Source organism: Heloderma suspectum, chromosome 4, assembly GCF_057233095.1.
Source record: "Heloderma suspectum isolate Gila_16-S chromosome 4, 16-S_ref, whole genome shotgun sequence".
Classification (NCBI taxonomy): Eukaryota; Metazoa; Chordata; class Lepidosauria; order Squamata; family Helodermatidae; genus Heloderma; species Heloderma suspectum.
This window is the reverse complement of record NC_139461.1, coordinates 289,622,883-289,638,093: the sequence shown is the minus strand read 5'-3', so window position 1 is coordinate 289,638,093 and position 15,211 is coordinate 289,622,883. Positions and strand designations below refer to the sequence as shown.

The 15,211-nt window shown below is 42.3% G+C and overlaps 1 pseudogene; it reads right to left on the bottom strand.

Moving 5' to 3' along the window:
• Nucleotides 1–3,614: 3,614 nt before the first annotated feature.
• On the bottom strand, nt 3,615–4,178 carry LOC146348857 (regulator of G-protein signaling 3 pseudogene; annotated as a pseudogene).
• Nucleotides 4,179–15,211: the final 11,033 nt, after the last annotated feature.

Genomic DNA, 15,211 nt, shown 5'->3' with positions numbered 1-15,211 from the left:
ATGTAGATTCACCACATTGTTTAGGATCCTGGACAATCAGGGTTCTAAATCATGCAGGGAGCCTACATGGATAGAACAAACTTGCCATTGCAGCCATTTACCTTCGAACTCATGGAGGGTGATGCAGGTGAAGATGGAGGGACCAAGTAGGGCTATTGAAAACTGCTAATCAGTTCTTGTTGGTCCCATCCAAGCAGCAGGGGTGATATCCAGTAGTCACCAGCCATCTAAGGCCCCTTCCACACTAACAAACTAAACAGAGGCTTGAGATGTGGCCATTTTGGATATCCAAAGAGGATGCTTGCAACATGTAGGTCAAACAGATTATCAAACGTCTGGAGAGTGAGGCCCTGGGCCCAAATGTCTGCCAAGAAGCCATACTTGATCATCTGGAAGCCCGACTTCCTAACCCCAGATGTGTGTAGCTAAGGGGCATTCTCAGGGAATCACCCATCTTCATTATTTCTTCAAACATTGTGAAGTTGAGTCCTGACACTAAATAGGAAATTTAGATCTGAGCTCTGTGTGGGCCAAATATAGAAACCCTTTCCCCTTTTTTTGCAAGTAAGGGTGCAATCCTATGCATGTTTAGACAGAAAAAAAGTAAAAAAAACTCCCAGCATGCACTACTCAGCATGGCTGGCTGGGGCATACTGGGAGTTGCGGGACTTCTTTCTGTCTAAACATGCATAGGATTGCGCCCTAAGAGCTTGTAAGGGACAGATTTTCAACCTATGCTGGATCCTTTTGGTCGATGCAGAATTGCATTTTGAAGAACACATTCACAGTGTATTTTGAAATTGATGGCAGATGCCAAAACCAAATGTAAAAAGCCCAAGTGAAGAAAAAATTAATATAGGTTCTGATAGCTGTCTGTGTCTCAGATCTCACCATGTTCCACATAGCCTACTAAAATTTCAGTTTAATAAGGCTGTGGAGCAATGGGTAAACCAATGGTCACTGAGCATAACTACACATTCTGTTCTGTGTGATGCAGTACCTAACCATAAGTTTTTAAATGAGGAAATGGGAATTAACCGAGCTCCTTTTCCAATTACTAATTCTGGAGAAACACAAATAGCTCAGCAAAGGGAAACCGCAGCAGCTCTTGGGCTTCTTCTAAACAAATAGACTAAGTAGTTCAGAAGATATTCTTCCCACATAAAGCAGACCTTTGTTTTGTGTTCCTTTTTTCTTTCTGCTATCCCCTCAAGTTCTTTCACTTCTCTGTCAATAGATTTAATAATTTATTATCAAATCAAGACCAGAATGTAGCAGCAGCAGCAGCACAATGCCAGACTTCTGCGAATATACTTTTAACTGAAGCTGGTAGGAAAGCAAGGGAACATTTGCTCACTCGTGCGTGTAACCAGATCTTAGCATTCTTTCGCTGAGCTGGCAGCCATTTTATTCTTTGGAACTCACAGCAAGTCCTTGAACATATTCGAATGCATATTTCAGAAATGCACTCTGCCTCCCTCTAGTGAGTGTCCAGGCTTCCCAATGTTGATTCATCTGCTGGACAAGAAGTAGAGGTCAGAGTTGCACATGGAAGGGGGCAGGATTAAATTGTGAAGAGGGTCGGGAGGGGGGTGGCTTCCTTCCCTAGGATCTCACCAATGGCCCCTTCTCCCAATTCGTTTTTTCTGCGTGCACCACCACGTGCAGCCTAATCCCCACAACTGTCTGTTCACCTCCATATGCTCAAGCTATGTTCTATTGTTTCAACCACTCAGTAATTGTTTCATCCATTTCCCATACGTTAGTGCCATTTTCAGTCTACTGAACATGCAAGCACAGCATGGTTAAATGGGGTTAAGAAACAAAGGTCACTGTAGAAGGTTCTTGTGACATTTCTGCATTAATTTCAAACTAATGTGAAATTTCCGCATTTGTTTTGGAAACAAGTAATGGATAAGTTCACTCTTATGCATGTAGGTTCAGTGTAGTGAGGCCTTCACCGGATTTTTTGCCCCCACCACAAATTCCAGTGGTGCAGTGGTGGTGGTGGTGGGGCAACAGGGACTGCACCAGGGGGTAGCAGGGGCCATATGTGGCACACAGGCCGTTATGGGATTATTTAATAATGATGCCTCTTGCAATTAGCAGAGAAAAAAACAAAAAGGCAAAGCAGAATGAGTGTTTACAAGTCCTGCATGCACACAGGCTATTTTAGGAGAATAAAAGAGAGACCACACCCTTCTTCAGTGGAAGAAAGAAAACAGTTTACTGACAAACATTCTTGCATATACACTGCAGGTACAGCATAGAGTTTCAAAAAGCGTTTTTTGGTCCATGTTGTGTTCCATTACACTAGTTGGAGCGACAGAGCAAATACACAAGCTCCCAGCAATGGTGAAAGTCAGAGGGGGCGAGGGAGGAAGGGGAAGAGCAAAAGAAAGAAATCACAGGAAACCACACTGTAGGCTATAGAGATCCTAAGGCTAGCTGTGGTCAAAACTTGGACTCCCATGAGCTGACTAACTGCAACCCTGCCCCCTTCCAGTAACTTGCAGACAAGGTTGCAATAATCCCAACAGGCCACATGTTGCCCACCCCTACTAGAAGTGGTAAACATAAGGTCATTTCAGACATAGCATTCCAATTCTGCAGTCATGGTGTATGTTGGGAAAGTGCTGCAGGCTCATACACTCTCCTTCCTATACTTGCAAATAAAGATGTCAGTGGAATCCAGTTTGGGGATGGAGCTCAGTAAGTTTTTGCCAGCCCAGCTCCCCCCCCCCCCCCGGATGCCAGCTCATGGATTCCTGAGCTTGCCCAATTTGGCACACACCGAGCTGGGCAAGCTCATGGTTCCCCACTTTTTTGTGAGCTGCCATTTTGCCCCAAATTGCAGGTAAACCTATCTATGGAAATTGCAATTTGTACAAAACTGCAGCTGTAAATAGTGCAATTTGTGCAAAATTAGAGGTTTAAATAGTCTGATTAGACCATTTACACCTGCAGTTTTGCTCAAGCTGTGCTATTTATGGCTGCGATTTTGCGCAAAATGGCGGCTCGTGAGAAAGCAGGAAAGTGTGAGCTCTCACTGTCACCCACAGACCATCTGGTGGCACCCTGGGAAGCCCACAAGCAGGTCATGAGCACACAGGTCATGAGACACACACAGTATCTGATGCTTTGCAGTGCAATCCCATACTTCTGGGGGAGTTATGTCAATTAAACAACCATGTGGGCAGGGCCAATTGAATAGGTCTTTCCCATCCCATCAATAACCTCCATAACAGCCATGCTGGATCCAAGGGTCCATCTAGTCCAGCATTCTGTTCATGCAGTGGCCAACCAGCTGTCGACCAGGAACCCACAAGCAGGGCATGAGCGCAACAGCACCCTCCCACCCATGTTCCCCAGCAACTGGTGTACGTAGGCTCACTGCCTCTGGTACTGGAGGTAGCACATAGCCATCAAGACTAGTAGTCATTGATAGCCTTTTCCTCCAGGAATTTGTCTACCCCCTTTTAAAGGCATCCAAACTGGTGGTCATTACTACATCCTGTGGTAGCAAATTCCATAGTTTAACTATGCGCTGTGTGAAGGAATAGGAATAAGGAATAACTTCCTTTTATCTGTACTGAATCTCCCACCAATCAGCTTCATGGGATGATCATGGATTCTAGTATTATCAGAGAGGGAGGGCTGAGGTTCTTCTGGTTAATGAGATCCTGCTCTAAGCACAGAAAGCAGGGATATGAGTCCTTCTCCATCAGGCCATTGATCTGCCACTGGGCAAGCTCAAAACAGCCCCAGATGATGTTCTGCGGTTTCTCTTTGATGTGTTTCTGTGTGTGGGAGTCTATGCTGACTGTTTTATAGGCTGGGGTAGCAGTGTATTCTTGGCTTTGGACACCATCTTTGACTGGGACATAATCTTCTTGTTATTCTCTGCCAGCTAGAACTCCAGGTTCTCCTCACTGAACTTGGTGTGAAGGAAGGTGTGGAAGTTAGCCAGGCTGTATTCAAACAGCTTTTCCAGGGATGCCCCCCACTTGAGAGCTTCTTCAGGACTCAGCCCTAGGGATTTCAGCACTTGGTCCAGTTTGTTCATGGGGTGGTCTCCAAGGGGCTCATTCTGCCTTTAAAAAAATTCACAACTGGTTCTTCATGTCTTTGGCCTGCTCTAGGTACCATTCTGAGATGTCCTGGATGGCAGGATACATCTGGTTGCAGGTTCGGAGCAAGCTGCAGCCACTCAAGGGAATGCAACCAGGGCTGGCCTTAGGAGTGGGTGAGCTGAATGGGCAGCCAAGCTGAGCTCAGTTGCTGTTTGTGTTGTTTTTTAATGTACTGTCGGGAGTGAGTTAGGGTGGCAAAAACGCAAGTATCTGTAAACTTTACGTTCAAGGTTCTACAGGTTGTTTGGGCACTAACTACAAAAATGATCTTCCTTCAATTAACTTGAAAGTACCCTTCTTTTTCAATTTCCACTTTGATGTCATTTGCACTAGGTAAAAATCAGCGGAACACAGCTTTACTTTGAGGCATGTTACCGAGCACTCAGCACTTCAAATACTGCAAATGCTATAAGAACTATATGAATAATAATAATAAAAAAATAAAGCCGTAAGCTGTAAGAGGTCAGCTGGATACTTTTATTTATACATTTTCTTTATCACTTGTAAAGATAAAATTAATGGATATTCTGAAATAAAGAATGCTTACCAAAAGATAGGAAATGCTACAAAACAAAACAAAAATATTATAACTAAAACCTGTGATAGTTCTGCTGTGTTGCATAGCGCACTGCCACTGCTCAGAATGTGCTTTTTCAAACTTTGGTTTATGCAAACTGTAGCATGGTGGCTAAGGGATCAAGGTTTTGAGCAATGTTGTTCTCGACGGATAGGATAGCAAATGATGTGAGCCTCTCATCCACCATGATAGATGGCAAGGATCTTTTGATGAACTTCAATTTTGAGAAGCTACGCTTGCCACTGGAAAACTGTAACTGGGAGTGTCAGGCCCCCACAAAATTCCCATGTGTATCATTGGACCTTGCCCTGCCCCTGGCCCATTTGTCACCAGAATGCTTGGTATTTTGTTTAAAGTTTTCATAAAAAAAGAAGAAATGATATATTACAGTGCAAGATGACACTGAATCTCAACATGTAATTGTGTCATTGTGACACTATGGGATTGGGACCTCTCTCTGGCCATGATGAAGTAAATATTTTACATAGTTGTGCATGAAACAGAATAGATGCTAATTTGAGACTTAAGCTGGTTGTAAAACGTATCCTCGGGAGGCAGGAAGGGAGGAGCCAGCTTATTAGCTAGACCTGCCGCCCAATTGTAAGAGAGTCTAAACCAATCACAGTAAGGTAAAATCTTTCTTTAGGTAAAACCTTTCTTTATGTCTGGGCAGTAGTAGAGGTAAGATTGGCCAGGCAGGCTTATGATTGGCCCAAGTGAAGTAGCCCTGGTTACAGAGATTGTTGTAAAGAGAAAAGGAAGAGGGAAGGCTTTAAGGAGGGATTCTTCGGCAGAGCGGGTGGCCTGTTCTTGTCACAGGAAGAACTCCAGAAGCACATCTTATCATTCTGCTCGATCCCAGGGCAAGGAGGAGCTGCAGGCAAGAATTCTCAGATCATGTAGTCTATGCATGTCGTAATTCTTGCAATTGGCCCCCAGCTTTGTACACATATGCATGGGTCTTTGTAGGGGGCAGCAGCAGGTCCCCCAACATCCCAGCTGCACCAGGCCATAAACCCTCTGGGTGGCCCTGCAAAACTGACCAGGGAAAGAGTTCAAGGAGTGAATGAGTGAGTGAATGCCACCTAAGATTTCCAGGCAAGATGCCACTTCTGTGGCAATTACCACAGGGAAAAGCGTAGGAGTAGTGTGAGGCCAGGCCTTAAGGGGGGAATCCTTCCTGAATGAGTAGTGAAGAAGGCCAGCAGTAGGCCACAACCAGAAGACCTGGGAGACTGAGCCCCAGGAAGCAGAACAAAGGTCTGCCAGAAGGGGTTTGGAATTTGGATTAGGTACTCAGAAGAAGCACAACCCGATGCCTATTCCCTTATCCCCATGTAAGAAAAAATGAAGCACATCTATCATTCTGCTCGATCCCAGGGCAAGGAGGAGCTGCAGGCAAGAATTCTCAGATCATGTAGTCTATGCATGTCGTAATTCTTGCAATTGGCCCCCAGCTTTGTACACATATGCATGGGTCTTTGTAGGGGGCAGCAGCAGGTCCCCCAACATCCCAGCTGCACCAGGCCATAAACCCTCTGGGTGGCCCTGCAAAACTGACCAGGGTGGTGGTGGGGAACCAAAGGCACTCCTTGCCTGGGGTGCTATTTCTCCTAGGAGTGGCCCTGAATGCAACCCCCCGGAATCCTCCAGCTAAGGGAAGGGACCCAAGGAGTGCTGCCGCCGCCACTGCCACTGCCCCCTAACACACACCAAGTGTTGACTCCTACTTAATGGATACTGACAGTTCCAAAATAGAATAAAGGAAGGCCACCTTAATGTGAAATCAGAACATGTGATTTGCCCATTGGTTCTATATACCATCTCAGTTAGTTTATCCATATGGACCAGTTCTAAGCTTTTAAGTAACCATTCTTTAATATTTAGAATTATAACCATTCTCCAGTATCTCACCAAAACAATCTTGGCTGCAGTTAATAAGTTAACAATGAGAAGAACTTGGTTTATATTAGAAACATCCATTGTGTAATTAAAAGTATCAATGAAGGATCTAATTTCAATCTAACCTCCTTGATTAGCTCAATCATATTTAAAATATTAATCCAGCATAATTGTACCTTTGGGCAGATCCATAAAATATGAGCCAAGCTCACATATAATTCTCCACGTTTCCAACAACCAAAGTGATTATACCAAAAAAAAAAAAAAAGTCTATTGAGTATTTTTGGCATCACATACCAATGAAAAAGAATGCTTAATTGAGCTTCTTTTAATTCAGTAGAGAACAAGAATTGTATATTCATATCAAATGCTTTTTGGCAATCCCTTCCTTCAATTATAACACCTAAATATTTCTCCCATGAAGAGTTAGAAGTTTCCTTCAGCTCTTTAAGAGACATAAGAAGAGAGCAGATATTTGAATATAAATGATTACCCTTAAAGATAAGGATAGAGAACCTTTTCTGGCACAAGCACTGTATTCCATTTCAGAGAAGCTCTCAGGGCCACATTACAGTGGTGGGCAGGGCCAAAGGTAAAAGTGGGTGGGGCTAAAAGATCTACCCCCACCCAATCCCATTGTTACCAATTTGTAGTAGGAAGCATATCTACTCAGAAGTAAGCAGGACAGTTTGCTGCTTGTCTGCTCAGATTGAATCAAGATGTAATCACTCAGCATCACTGTCAAATTAAGCATCCCAAAATCAAGCTAATGCATGTCTACTCAGAAGTAAGCATGAGCTGCATGTCTACTTACAAGTAAGCAAGGCAAGCCTCTGCACATCTACTCAGTAGTAAGCAAGACAACATTCTGCAAGACAAGGCTAGGGATGTATGACAATTTCATTTTTGTTCAGTTTTTACTTGAATTTGCCCCATTTCCACTTTTGAATGCAAATATGAGTGCATGGGGGGGGGGGGGAAGCTCGCATGTTCCCAGACTTGTGTTCACATTTGAAAAATGCACACTTTTGAAATGTGCACTTTTAAAAAATGAACATTTTTCAGACACACATACCCATTTTCATACTTTAGTCTATGGAGGGCACATGTGGGTGCACACTTTAAAAAAAAGCATCCCAAAATGCACACTTTCCATGTTTAAACAAAAAGAAAAACAAATCACAATCAAAAAATGGGAGTGAGGCAATCCAAACTTCAATATGGACCTCAGAGAATTTCAACCATCTTGAATATTACTGATTCGCCCATTACTCAGTAGCTTCCTGCCCTGGCCTCACCTCCTATACTCTGCATGAGAAAGCTCCTCTCTCCTATCAGCAGCTGATGAGAGATAAGTACTTTCTCCTGCTAAACACTGGGAAAGGGAGACTCTTTCCGTGTTAAACAGGGGGAAATACTTATCTCCGATCAGCTGCTGAGCCGTGATAAAAGCTTTTCCCTCCATGACAGAGGGGGCAGAGCCAGGGAAAGAAACTGCCAGGATGGGAAACCTCCGGCCTGAAATTCCTGCTTTAATAGAACTAAACTCTTCTGAAAGTCATCTTCCTAAATTGTATAATCTACAATACAGTACTTCCTGTTTTGACAATGAAAATGTCTTTAGGGAATGCTAGTTCATGTTTGGAATAGTGTGGGGATATCTATACCATTTCTTTAAAATGATTTAGTAGCTATGCATCCTCCCAGGGAACTCTGGGACTATGGTTTGTGAAGGAGGGTGACTGTCTAGGAATTCCTAACAGAATTTCCCCACCCAGAAAACCACAAAATATAATTCTCAATATTCATTGGGGGAAGCCATGGCACTTAAACTGTTATAAAATCAATATATGTTTATAGTGGAGAAATCTCCAAGGGCTCTGTCCCAAAGGAAACATAAGAACAGTCCTAAGCATCACTACCTAAGGTGAAACTATACATTATGTTAATTACATAGCATGTAGCTAAGCCTTATTTTTCTTTTTACTCTAGAGTAGGTGTATGTGTGGCTGATTCAGAATAGGACTATTGGCACACTGAGGGGAGAACTAACCCCTCCCCCATCATTTGTTTCTCAGAATTCACCACACCCACATGGGGGTTAAAAAAGGCAAAAAAATCTCCATTAATGCCAATAGAAACATTCTGCTTTTTACCGCCCCCCCCCCCCATGCAAGTGGAGAGGATTTTGAGCAGCAAAGGGTTTGGGGAGAAGGTTTAACCATCCCCTCCCATTGTGCAGTGGTCTTTATCTGAATTAAGGCCATGCACACTTACTTTAAGAGTAAAAAGAAAGATAGGGCTCAGCTACATGCTACATAATTAACATAACATGTAGTTTGACCCTTAGAAATAAATCCCATTAAGTTCAATGAGGTTTGCTACCAGGTAACTGTGCATAGGACCACCTTCACCCATATCAGCCTGCCCACACTTTCAACAAGAGAGGTCCTTCTCATTTGCTCACCAGTGAGAGCAGTTAGGTGGGCAGTTAGGAGGGCCTTTTCTGCAGTGGACCCACACCTCTGGAAAAGTTGCCATTGGAGGTCTGGTAGCCCCTATCATGGCACGCTTTTAAGAAGGGCCTGAAAACATACTACTTTACTCTTGCCTTCCCCTGATTATGTTTTAGTGGACTGAGTTGTGGTTAAAGTTGTCTGTTGTAAGTTTTATTTTACGCTGGTATGTGTTGTTTTTTTTAGAGTATTTGCTGTTGCTGTTTCTATTGCGTTTTTACCATTTTTATAGGGATGGGGGAGAAATCCTCCACGGACCCCAGTGAGGCCAGATTCAAAAGAATCTGACCCCCTGGAGTCCATGGAGGATCAGAAGACTTACCTCCACCTCCACGAGGAATCCTTGCCGGCCGGATCCTCCCTGCTGGCCAGCTCCGAAGTGCCAGCGATACGGCTGCTACTGCCATATTGCTGGTAGGCCGGATTGACTGCGGCCGCAAATGGCTTCCAGGACGCCATTTGCGGCTGCAGTCAATCTGGCCCAGCAGCGATACGGCAATGGTAGCCGTATCGCTGGCACTTGGGAGCCGCAGAGAGGAGCCAGCTGGCGAGGATTCTGGGGGGGAGGGACGGATTGCCTCCCCCCTGCGGACCCCCGCAGAGTCCAGGTAAGGGGGTTTCATACACCCCTACATTTTTATTGTATTTCTACCATTTTTAATACTCCATTGATTTTTATTATGTGTTTTACTGTTGTATGCTGCCTTGGGAAGACTCCTGCCCTGAAAGGCAGTCAATAAATATTTTAAATACATTTTAAATAAATAGGATGGTAGCCGTACGGTGCTAGCCTACGCACCACTACTTGTGAAGTAACCCCCATTGAGTTCAGTGGAATTTACTCCCAGGGAAATGGGTGTAGGATGGCAGCCTTAATATATTTTACACCAATTCAGCCTCCAAACTTGGTGCCTTTTGGCTGAAACTTCATGCAACAGGGCACAAACAAGGTTTTTTATTATATAAAATGAGCTATTCTTTGTTTTTGACCTGTAATGAAGTAATGGCATCAGCTCTGGGGGAAAGCACTCCTATAATTTTAAATCAGACTTGTGGCACAATCTTGGAACACTGTTGATATACAGCCACCATAAATTTGCCACTGGCATATTGATGTGCACCTTCATAATTCCTTAATTGTACAGAAACCATTAAACAAGAATGTTAAGGTGAAAAGGAAACCCTGGTGGATGTTAGAAGAGACTACAAGCATATCAAGATGCCTAAATTAAAAGGGGTGATAAAGGTCAAGAGCACTCTTTCATGCAGATGGATTTATGATGGAGGAGACCTGGGGAAATAATGGATTTCTACGTACATTTCTTCAGCTCAAGGAAACAAACAAAATGGAGTTTTCTTCTGTGGAAAAGTCTAGGAATGTCCAATTAAGTGAAAAATTATATTGGTTTGCTTTTTTGTTCGGTTCCCCTTAGAGTCGATCTTTGGTAACAGTACAATATTCTGTGGCTAAAAATACATATGAGTTTTCAAAACGCTTGGTATGAGGCAGAGTAGATTGGGAATGCTTGTTTTATCATAAAACCAGAAGGAAAGATGGGCAAAAGAATGTCTTGAATAGAGCCAACTGTGGCACTCACACTATCACATTTGCATGATCCAGGAATAACAACATTGTGATGGAGCTTATTCATATACAGGGTTACTTTGAATTGCCAGTTTTGTCTCAGGTTTATTTACATATGTAGTGAAACTCAGGCAAATCATGTGTTACACGTATCTACATATAATGAGGCCCTGAGGGCCTCTGTTCCCTTTTGCAAAGCACTGTAGGATTGGGAGGCTTTGCATGGAATAAAGGACAGCAGAAAGAGGGTACTTAAACCTTTCCCTCCCATCCTATTTCCCCCTGAAACAACTTTTCCTTTCATGGTATTTCTGAGCTGTGCTTGCAAAGCAATCAATGGGCTAGAACACCAGAAGTGGTAAAACCACCAGAGGGAAACTTAGAGGTGGGAAAAGGGTAAAATACATTCTTTCCTCTCCTCTATGCAAAAGCCCCCTCCACAGAAGCAGGTGGATATAGTTTGCCCCTTGTTTTCATTTGAAATGCCAACATTCATCTCCAGAACTTAGAAAGTTTTGCTAAGTTCAAGTAACCGCCTTATTCCAAGAGCTGTTTGCTAAAAATTAAGTCATTCTAGAGGCACATAAAACGAAAATAGCAATTCCATCCACAGCTAGGCTGTTTACACTCTGTGGGGCTGCATAGCCTAGTTGTATGTAGGATCGCATACACAGTATTTTAATTAACTATGGCCTGGTTCACACATCACAGAAAGCCAGATAATATATATATATATATATATATATATATATATATATATATATATATATATATTTAACATTCTGGGTTATTGTGAACATGGCAGTGTGTTACACTTCTGCTGCAAATGGAAGTGCCTAAACAGTTCAGGGACACTCGATCCCAGGGTTGTTTACTGTGACGTGCAGTTCAAGAACTCTGGGCTTGTCTCTTCTAGTGCAAGACAGAGGTGGAATCTCCTGAATGTCTATCTTGCTTCTGAGACAATCCAGACTGGTTTGAAAGCCCACCTAGAGGAATTGAGCCATTCTTGCTACATTGTGGTGGTTAATAAAATGGTGCATAACAATTATGGTAGAGAGTGTGCAGATCTTTTAGCTTATGCAAGCAGTTATCAAATCTTTATTAAACTTGTGTTGTATGTCTGTAATTTTCCATTTCAGCTGTCCTCCATCTTGGATATTTACAGTTATATGGAAGTGAACCTGGTCAACTGTTTTTATTATGCCTCATGATGTCCTTTTTTTAAACACAGCTGTTCTTGTAGTCTTTTCCTCGAGATTTTGGGGAATTGTGCATAGCATATATCACAGGTCCCACCACTGACCTTCCTACATCGAGTAGGTTGGTGTGAAGGGGGATTCTATTTACATTTGATTTGAGAAAGCAGGACCCCCCCATTGCATGGAGGCTTCTACAAATATGAGTAGAGGCCCCTTCAGACCTCCTCCACACAGGAAGTTTGGAGACTGAGCAAGCAGGGAAGGGATGTTGGAGCTAGGTTTGCATGATGGTCCATGTCCCCTCTACTTTTAGCACTTATGTGAGCATGTTGAATGTCTGCACGGGCCTCTTGTCAATGTGGAAATACAGTTTCAGGGCAGTGTTGGCCTTTGGTTCTTTGGTTTTTTCTTTTCTCCCATGTAGGGTGGCCAGGTGTCCTATTTTATAGAGGGCAGCCTGTTCTATTTGAAGGTGTCCTCTGTTTGAAGGCCTGTCCAGTCCATGTCTGCTTTAAAAATAACCATACAAAGGGAGAGCAGGGGCCTTGAAGTTGCCCATCAACAGTTAGAAACTGGACAGCAGACTGAGCAATCATGCAGGTCACCTGGTCACAGCCTTCTACATGATGATGTGATGTACTGTCACTCTATTTAAATGATAATAATTATTTATACATTTGTGTCTATACATATAAATTAGCATATGCAAATATTATGCCAATTGCTGTCCTCTGTTTTGGTGATACGTAAGTGGCCACCCTACTGCACATGTAGTGAAAATACTCTTTACAAGATGAAGTACTTCAAAAATGTTTAGGCCCAAGGTTGGCCATTTTCTCCTGGGCCCTACCTGCCACAAAGAATTGCCAAACTGTTTTCCGCTTGTGTTTAAAACCCTGTGTTCGTTCTTCCAACACTATGATTATTTCTCCATTGGACTCTTTAATGTTTACTTGTTTTTTACATCCCTGTATTTCTGTATCTGTCATTACTTCTCCTACATTCCTGCATGTATGTCGCATATGCATCATTTGGTGATTTGTATGATTATCCAACGTTTGTGGTTTTCTTTCCTGGTGATGTTTAAAATTAGCTCTCAGTTTTCCCTTGCGAAGTCTGTTTCTGCACTTCCGTATGTTTTCTGCACGTTTTAGCACAATGGTTAGGTGGCCTGCAGTTACTGCATATTAGTCCAAATGCTGGGTTGGTTGCTCATTCTGGTTGCCACATCTCTGGCATTACCACCCCACCTCCACTGATTTATTGAATCTGTCGCCAGTGCCTCTACATACAAACATTCTGTTCCTTGCTGCTGTTTCAGACTGTACTCATCATATTTGCCTGCCATGATTGTAAGCACAGTTGTGTTATCTTCCAGAACATACATTTGTTTTTCTGTCAGTCCTACTGCTTGACGTATTTGGATTGCCTTTTCCGATATCTGAACCCTCTCTCTTAATATTTACTCGCATAAGTATCATTGCACCTCAAGACAATTTGATCTTTAAGGGAGTCCGTTAACACTCCACACACATAGGATTGTCTTTAAAATATTTAAAACTCTTCCACTTTTTCCTTTTGTTATGTGCTAATCGACAAATGGCATGGTGTAGATTATACAACTCAAATTATAAACTCTGAATTTAGATACCCTACATATATTAAGATATTTAAAAAACCAAACTCCTGTTTCAGATCTCTTGGATGAAATCAAGAATACGATGGGCTCACAATGTGGAATGTGTGATTTCTTATGTCTCATTTTATGTGGGAGCTGGATTGGGTGATAAACTGGTGTCCTTTTTTAAATGGAAAAATGTGTTGGGGAAATGTACAGAGATTAAGCATCAGAAGTGCATTTTACAAAATGTAGTTTTGCTGGATGGGGTGAGATGCTGATCAGTGGGTTGGATCCAGACTTTAAGTTAAGAAGCTACATGTGATGTGGGTGATCTATGATCAGATTTCCCAACAATGTCTTTTATTTTTCCTAAAAGCAGATCTAGTGAGGAAGCTGATTAGGACACAGTGTGTGTGGTGGGCTCACTTATTTTCCAGTGGGAATTTCCCCTCCCAAAAGTTACTATTATTAGCCATGGGGGAGGATGGTGGGAACAGGTACAAGTACCTTTATGTTCTGCCCTCTGATTCTAATAGCAGCATCAGGGGTGATTTGCACTGGGGGATTAGCACAGGGAGAAGGACCAACATAGCTCACTAAAGCAGCCACCCCAACTGCTTTTTAGGAAAAGAAAAAGACATTGGGAGATCCAGTGTTCCAAGAATGGCTTCAGACATTCTAAATAAGCAGGGAGAAAGGAAACAAAAGAATAAACAAAACTGGGAAAATCCTGTTCTGAGGGGCCTCTTGAATGTTGAGAAATTCAAAATGGCTGCCAAAATAAAAAATGGCTGCCTCCTTTGTACTTCATGGGGACTGCCATTATAGTGTACAGTCACTGGATATCTTCAGAAACACACACTTTTACGCAATGGCTGGATTATTCCTCCAGCACCTCATTTTCTTTGAGAGATGCAGTGCTTAATACCCCTCCAAAGAAAGGGTGGTGCTTGAAGCGGGCTTGTTAAAAATATAAAGCCACAGTATGCTGTTCCATGCTACTTGGAAAACTAGTAGGAAAGATGTTTTTAACATCTGAGTTTTTAAAAAATTCTTTTGTAGAAGATTGTCTTGCCACCCCCACACCCCAATAACACTTTATTCAAAAGCAGGCCCTAGGGATTAAAAGAAGCCAACTTCGAAGTAAACATACTGAAAGATCAGTGAAGGATTTGGAAAAACAAATTTTACAAAACTTTCTTTTTCCTTGAATTATGGAGTCAGTTTCATACATCTTTGGTCAAATTACTGTTTCTCCCCAGCCCTAATTTGCAGCTTGTTGCTTCTAACATCCCATAATCCAACAGTATACATAACTGTTGTAAATATTTGAAATGTTTTCTTGGGTTTTTTAAAATTATTGTGATGTTGTCAGCTGCCTGAGTGCTATTTTATAGAGGAAAGGCAGGATCCAAGATGTCTTAATAAAATAATAAACTTGAACAATTTAATTAGGGTATAATAAATTTGAATTTGTACTCTCCCATATTTGTTTCAGCTCCTATGCAGAAATGTTTTCTGCAAGTTATTTTCCTATCTTAATTCTAGTAGTTTTCCTACATGATTTCTCCCCAGTATTTATATTCTTCCATAGAGTTAACAGATATCATATATCTCAGATTTAAAATCAGCTGGCTGATGCATCATGGTATCTTCAAAGGCTTGAGGAAAAATG